This window comes from Mus musculus, chromosome 19 (assembly GCF_000001635.26).
Source record: "Mus musculus strain C57BL/6J chromosome 19, GRCm38.p6 C57BL/6J".
Lineage (NCBI taxonomy): Eukaryota > Metazoa > Chordata > Mammalia > Rodentia > Muridae > Mus > Mus musculus.
Window position 1 is genome coordinate 24,285,112 of NC_000085.6, and position 8,360 is coordinate 24,293,471.

The 8,360-nt window shown below is 46.5% G+C and overlaps 1 pseudogene; it reads right to left on the minus strand.

Moving 5' to 3' along the window:
- Nucleotides 3,889-5,797, minus strand: Gm8789 (predicted gene 8789; annotated as a pseudogene).

Sequence of the window (8,360 nt, forward strand, 5' to 3'; positions counted from 1 at the left end):
TAGCCGGCACAACACACCTTTCTGTTCCTTACTAGCCCTACAAGTCATTAGAAATAGTGGCCTGTGCTAAGCTCCTTGGCCCCAGGCCACAGTACTCTGTCTCCTTCACCAAGATCTTTTCACCCCTGGAAGGAAGGTCAGGTGGTGGCTGCAGCCTCCTGGTTACCAGGATCCTCTCTGCTACTATTCACACCTAGATCTGATCGCTAGTCCTGGGCTGATTTGCTTTATTTTGAATAGGGGACTCTCATCCTTGCAAATTACATTTCTGTCTTAGTTAGGGTTTTACTGCCATGAATAGGCACCATGACCAAGGCAAGTCTTGTAAAGGGCAATGTATAACAGGGTCAGAGGCTCAGTCCATCATTATCAAAGTGGGAACATGACAGCATCCAGGCAGGCATGATGCAGGCAGAACTGAGAGGTCTACATCTTCATCTGAAGGCTGCTTGCAGAATACTGCTTCCAGGCAGCTAAGATGAGGGTGTTAAAGTCCATACCCAGAGTGACAAGCCTACTCCAACAAGGCCACACCTACTCCAACAGGGCCACATTTTCCAATAGTGCCACTCCCTGGGCTGAGCATATACAAACCATAACAACTCCCAAACTCCCTTCAGTTTGTCCTAAAGTTTCTTTGGGACATGGCAGGAGCAACCTGGGTGGATGAGGATTACAATACAATACATTACAATAACAGACATTATAGCCTGGAGGGCAGTGGTACATCAGAGAAAAGGCTGGTGGCTGTTTCCCCTCTTTCTTGTCTTACCCATGCAGGTGGTATCTCCAGTAGTGACTGGGTTTCCAGTAGTGACTGGGTTTCCTCTGTGATTCCCCTTCTTACTGGGCAAGTCACCTTATTTTAGCCACCATTCCCAGGCTCTGATCCGCCCCCCGCCCCCCTTTCCAAGATCTCTGGTTGTAACAGGCAATGCAGCTTTCTGCTTCGTTTAATTTTTATGAGACTCCACACTTTCTTCTTTCACATCAAGCACCGGTGCAGTGAAATCTCTGCATAAAATTTCCACCACAGTTGTCTTCCAGGCTGGACAGCAACTGTTACCTGTATCTATATTCTGGACATCATAGTCATGTAAAGTCTTTCTTCCGTAGATATTTTCAATTACAGGAGTGTCTTAGTTAGGGTTTTACTGCTGTGAACAGACACCATGACCAAGACAACTCTTATAAGGACAATATTTAATTGGGGCTGGCTTACAGGTTCAGAGGTTCAATCCATCGTCATCAAGGTGAGAACATGGCAGCATCCAGGCAGGCATGGTACAGGCAGAGCTGAGAGTTCTATGTCTTCATCTGAAAGCGGCTAGTGGAGGACTGGCCTCTAGGCAGCTAAAATGAGGGTCTTAATCCCATCCCCACAGTGACACACCTACTCCAGGAAGGTCACATCTCCTAATAGTGCCATTCCCTGGGCCAAGCATATGCAAACCATCACAAGGAGTCTGTTTTTAATCTGACTTCTAGTTTTAATCTCTATTTCACTACCTCACTGCTATTCTTTCTTCTTGCTCAGGCTTGTCTTTCCATCCACCCCACCCCACCCTAGTTCAGCTACCTATCCATCCACCAGTAGGTCAAGTGTCTATAGATCTAAGCCCCATGGTTGCTAATGATACAATGAGTAAGGATGCTGACCATTGTATGAGTTTATAGTCGTGTGCAGGAAGGAGTGGAGTTTATTGTCTTATAGAACCAGGGGAGTGCAGTGATAGGAATAATCACAAGACTGGCCCCACCTCAATCTGAGGTGTGATGAAGGCACTCCATCAGAGGTTGGTTAGGCAAAGGAGGGGAGAGAGGAAGAGCCAAACAGGTAGAGAGGACCCAATGAACTGAGGATATGACTGCTCCAAGGTATAGATATGAGGGAGAGGACAAAAGAAACATCTAGAAGAGTCCCAACTGAACTTGACTACGAGAATCAAGGGAACCCAGAGAGTGTGTGGTGTTGGGAGCCGCCCCCACATTCGCCGTCACAAGATGGCGCTGACATCCTGTGTTCTAAGTGGTAAACAAATAATCTGCGCATGTGCCAAGAGTAATTTTCCACTACATGTACTCTGCCTTTTCTCGGCCATGGGCTGCAGCCAATCAGGGAGTGATGCGTCCTAGGCGAAGGATAATTCTCCTTAAAAGGGGACGGGGTTTCCGCCATTCTCTCTCTTGCTCTGCGCTCTGGCGCTCTGACGCTCTGGCGCTCTGGCTCCTAAAGATGTAAGCGGGGGGGGGGGGGCTTTCGTTTTTGGGGCTTGGGGCTTGCGCTCCTGGCTCCTGAAGATGTAAGCAATAAAGTTTTGCCGCAGAAGATTCTGGTTTGTTGTGTTCTTCCTGGCCGGTCGTGAGAACGCGTTTAAGAGTGTGGCAGGAACAGTAGGGTTATAAGGCAACAGAAGCTGGGGGAAGGGAAGCTGGAGATGGTTAAGGTACAAAGAGCTAAGAGGACTCAGGTGCCAGAGTGAGCGTCCAGCTTCAACTTTGGTATGCTGACCCCACAGTTAGCCATTTGTTCTGACTTTCTTTGGGACTTGGCAGGAACAACCTGGATGGACTTGTAAGGGTCCGAAAATTACTGAAGGAAGACCCCAGACTCAGTATGCAAAGGCAAAGAGCGTTTATTCTGCAGAAACAACCAGCAATCGGGATTAATCAGTTTTTTTGAGATGGTGACCCCAGACAAAGGTGCACAGGCCTTCTTATAGGGAACTGGGGGAACTCTCTAGAAGGATTAGGTAATTTAAAATTTCACTGATGGGTGCTAGGGGGTCCCAGGTGTCCAGTGGTCCTATGTCATTGACGTTTAACCTTAGGATGAGGGAGGGCTGCCCAGCACAGATGGCCCATCCCAAGATAAGATATTTCCCTATTTTTGTGCTTATTCCCTGGTTGTTCTTTGGGAGCGGGTTTTAAGACCTTGTTTCTGGATATTATGGTCTGTTCCCGGAGCTGTTGTCTTATGGCTGTCTTTTCAAGATCAGGCCTGGTCCTCAACTGGAGATAAACAGGGCTTGTGTCATCCTTGCAGGCTGCGAGGGTCCATGAGGAAAGGACCAGTGCTCTGGAGTCCTAACAGTGGGAATAGGATAGTTCAAGCCAGCTGCAGCTCTGGGAGTGAGGGTATAATTTCCTGCCAGACTTGCAACTCTCTGTTTTCCTTATAAAAACTCCAAGGTGAGCATTCTGCTAATAAGCCTTGCGGGCCAGGTCTGGCTTTGGACCCCAGAGTTTCTTACCAAAGCCACTCCGGTGCCTTGCTTGTCCTTGTTTCTGGAACTGCCCCTTGGGTGCCCTTGGTGCCTTTTGAATTTGCTGTGCTTGTTTGCTTCTCTTTTGTCTTAGATCTGATTATTCAGACAATTGAGTTGAGGCTTCTCCCGAGCTCTTTGCTCTGCCAGCTAGTGGGCACTTCTCTGGTGCTTGCCTCAAGATCAAAAACAATCTATACCAGCTCCAAGGATGCCATCAAGAAGAAGCTGACAGGAATCAAGCATGAATTAAAAGGAAACTGCTTCTGAGGAGGTTAAGGACCCCTGAACTCTGGTAGAAAAACTAAGTGGCAGCCCTATCATCTCCCTGAGGGGATGCCTATGTGAGCCACCTCCGGCCCCCCTAGCATCTAGCAGCCATCTGGCAGCCCTAAACTTGCTCTGAAGTATAGCAGGGCTGCCCCTTTCCTGCCAGACCTTAGGGGTAGGGGATTCTCAGCAGGGGTGGGGGCAATCTCTTCACTCCCACCCTCTGGACTGTCCTCCCTCCATCCCTGGTGGTCTGGCCTTCCCAAACAGATCTTGATACTTTGATTCCTCTTGGGTTGAAACAGGCCAAGCACTCGGTTTAGGGGGGAGCCTGTGTTCTTTTTTTTTTTTTTTCAAGAGAATTAAATCGTTTATTGAGTACACATGATAATGGATACATAAGTTTCATTCCCATCTGTTATTTTATCTGATACCATTATTCAATTTTGATATTGCATAGCGTGTGCCAACAACCATTTTATAACCAAATTGTGACCTTGCTTGGATGACCCTTTCAATGGTGAAACTCATTAAAAGTTACAATAGTAACTGGCAGTTTAACGACATCAAGGTTTTTGAAGACAATGGCTTCTCCACCCAAGCAACCATAAATAAATTCCAAATGGAACTTGGCACCACCCTGAAGGAATTCTAACTTCACACTGTTGGGGAAGTTTACCAAGATGACTTCAGAATAGACTAACTTTACACAGCACATTTAAAAAAAAAAAGACACATTTATTCAGCGTCATGATCAGACTATTACATTTAGCAATCAACATCCTGGGTGAAAAAGGTCTACAGTAAAACCTTTTGTTGGAATGCTTTACACTTTCCACAGAACAGAAACTAAAAATAACCTGTTATACAATTAGTCACAAATACAGTCCTGGAGTTTTTGCCCACACACATGAGTATTGTCTAAAGCATGTCTTCTTTGTAGCAGCTAGGCCCTGTCACCACTGTGCTTGGCTGAGTTCACAAATCTGTTGTAACCTGTAGCTTCCCTGTCACTTCTCTGGCTCTCCTCTCCTGCTAAGCTTTGTTTCCTGGCTGTACGTAATTAGAACCTCCTGCCACTGCCATAGCTACTGCTGCTGCTGGAACCGCCATAGCCACCTTGGTTTCGTGGTTTAGCAAAGTACTGGCCTCCACCACCATAAGAGCCAGAGCTCCTGCCTCCAAAGTTTCCTCCCTTCTTCAGTCCAAAATTTGAAGACTGATTGTTGTAATTGCCAAAATCATTGTAGCTTCCACCACCTACAAAATTGCTTCCACCGCCAAAGCTGTCTCTGCCTCCTCCGTTGTTATAGCTGTCATAGCTGCCACTCCCACCATAGCCACTGCCCTGGTTTCCATAACCCTGTCCACCCCTTCCATAGCCTCTGCTTCCTCCAGAGTAACCAGGGCCACCTCCTCCATAACCACCGTCATTGCCAAATCCATTATAGCCATCCCCACTGCCACCATATCCACCACCACCACGGCTGCCACCAAAGCCACCACGACCACTGAAGTTCCCTCCTCGACCAAAATTGTCATTGCCACCAAAACCGCCTCCACGACCACCACCAAAGTTTCCAGAACCACTGCGACCTCTCTGGCTGGATGAAGCACTAGCCATCTCTTGCTTCGACAGAGCCTTTCTTACTTCACAGTTGTGGCCATTCACAGTATGGTATTTCTGAATAACAATCTTATCCACAGAGTCATGGTCATCAAAGGTAACAAAAGCAAAGCCCCTCTTTTTCCCACTGCCTCTGTCAGTCATAATTTCTACCACTTCAATCTTCCCATACTGCTCAAAATAATCTCGTAGGTGATGTTCTTCAGTGTCTTCTTTAATACCACCAACAAAGATCTTTTTCACAGTTAACTGGGCACCTGGTCACTGAGAATCTTCTCTTGAGACAGCTCTCTTAGGTTCCACAACTCTTCCATCCACCTTGTGTGGTCTTGCATTCATGGCAGCATCCACTTCTTCCACAGTGGCGTATGTGACAAACCCAAAGCCCCTGGATCTCTTGGTGTTTGGATCTCTCATTCCCACACAGTCGGTTAGTGTTCCCCATTGCTCTAAATGGCTCCTCAGACTCTTGTCGGTTGTTTCGAAGCTCAGCCCTCCAATAAAGAGCTTCCACAGCTGTTCTGGCTCCTTGGGAGACTCGGACTTAGACATGATGGTAGAGTTACGAGAGCCTTCAGCGATGCTTCCTCTGCAGCGTCAAAGAGCAGAAAGGAATACGATAACGAACGTGCCCCCTGTGTTCTTTTTAAATACACTCCTATTCCCCATCTCTCCCTGTCCCATGCTGCCTACTTCTAAGAGCAATAGTGACTTACCTGTTTAGTTCTGTGTGTAAATGGAATGTTCGGGAAATAACCCTTCCTGCCTTATCTGGTTGTTCTTCCTTTCTCCTTGATCTTGGGCACTAATGGACTTGTGGAAGCAGGACCAGTGCGGGACCTTCAATTAAAGAAAGAAAGAGAGAGAGAGAGAGAGAGAGAGAGAGAGAGAGAGAGAGAGAGAGAGAGAAAGGAAGGAAGAAAGAGAGAAAGAAAGAAAGAAACAAACAAACAAAGAAAGAAACAAAGAAAGAAAGACAAAGAAACAAAGTGTAAGCCCAACTAAATCCTTCCTCTAGAAGTTGTTTTGGTCCTGGTGTTTCATCCTAACGATAGAAAAGTAACTAAGGTACTCAGACATACAAATAATGAAAATGCATTTTATCATTTACCTGTGTACATGTGCGTGTCTGTGCGAGTGAGCACCACACACATGTGGATGCCTGCAGGATCTTGAAGAGGGGGTTGAATCCCCTGAAGCTGGGGAAACCAAATCTGTGAGTTGCCTGATGTGGATGCTGGGAACAGAGCCTAGGTTCTCAGAAAGGCCACGTGAGTTCTTAACCCTTGAGCCACCTCTCTAGCCCAAATTAAACTTTTTATTTGAGACAAAGAATTTTTAAGCTTCCTGGGCTGGCTTTGAGCCCATTCCTTGAGCTCACTCTGTAGTCTAGACTTCTAATACATCATCAATCTAACATGCCTTTTTTTTTTCCTCTTCAAGACAGAGTCTCACTATGTATGTAGCTCTGGCTGTCTTAGAATGTACTATATGAGCTGTCTTATAGAGCCCAAAGACTCAATGTGATCAATTCTGTATTCATTACTTTGTATTTATGCACTTATTAGACAGAGTCTTAGTGGGTAGCCCAGGCTGTTCTGGAACTTGCTATGTAGACCAGGCTGGCCTTGAACTGACAGAGATCTGCCTGCCTCTGCCTTTCAAGTGCTGGGATGAACAACAGATTGCGCTATGCCCTGCTGTCAGATTTATTTTTGGGGACAGGTCTCATATGTCCCAAATTGGCCTCACACTTGCTGCATGGCTAAGGGTGACACTGAGGTTCTGAACTTCCTGTCCCCACCTTCCAAACATCATGATTATAGTCATGCATTGCACTGCCCGGCCTATGTCCTGTGGGAGATCAAACCCAATCCATGCTAGGCAAGCTCTCTGCAGGCAGACACATCCCTAGCCCCTCCTGTTTGCTTTACTTAGAAAAAGTAGTTGAGGTGACTGGGTGTGTCACTTGGTGGTACAGTGCTTGCCTAGCATGCAAGGAGGTCCTGGGATTGATCCCCAGAATACACACACACACACACACACACACACACACACACGAAGCATAAAGAATGAACTAAAAGACCTTGGGGCTTAGAAGACAAAAGCACAGAGACTTGTTGGCAAATACGTACACAAACACACACATAGCTTTCTGAGATACTGTCTTTGATGCCTCGTTTACAAACGCCCTGTGTACCTCTCTCCTTAAGTTTCAAAGGAGGAAGTGCCTGGCTCCCTTGGAGCCATGTCACCTCTGACCCTCTGACTGAAGATGGAGATGAAGGAAGTTCCCAGGGTGCTGGTGTTCAGAGGTCCCAAGATGCCAAAGGTGGAGAAAGCCCAGAAACCAACTAGCCAGAATTGCAGCAGGTCAGAAGGCCCTGCGCATGTTTACTCCAAGAAGAGGCTGTGAATGTCAAAGAATTTTGTATGTGTGGCTAGAGGGAAAAAAAATGACTTTAAGTGCAGGAGAGTGACCTTGACAATGGGCGTGGGCCTAGCCAATCAGGTCAGCAATAGAGGAGGTAACTATGTGTTCATATAGTATTTAAGTTGGGGTGGAGGGTTAGGGTCAGAGACAAACTCACGGCATTAAATATTTGAGGTAGGCCTTAAAACAACAGTTCTTAACATTTTGTGGGCCAATGTCTCTATGAATTTAATGGAAACTATAGCCTTTTAATAAATGAATAAGTAAAAAAAAAAAAAACAAAAACAACCCAAAACAAAAACCAGAACAATTCATCTACACTCCCAGGAATCGGTGGGCCCCTTGTTGAGGTCCCAGCTGAAATAAATGAGTCAATTTGCAAATGGGAGGGGAAAGAGGGGAGTCATGTAGGCAGACACATGTAGCGAGGGGATGTCTGCTAGAACACACCATTGCTGGAGGAAAGAGACGGGGGGGGGGGACCCTCAATCACTTCATAATTCTTTGTTGGCATCTGCCATGGTTTGATTTTCCACACAGAACTCCATACACTGCTGACTCAAACCCCCGTGTAACCATTTTGGGAGTGGAGCCTTTCAATATGTCTAGATTCCAAAGGCTCTGTCTTCATGCTTGGATCAATGCTTCTATGAAAAGGACCTGGGGGGAATGGATTGGCTTGCTTCTTGTCCTTCTGCCCTGTTCTGGGTCTTGTGGGTGTCTGGTCTCAGACGACTAATGCTCTAGAACCAAGGGCAGCTTT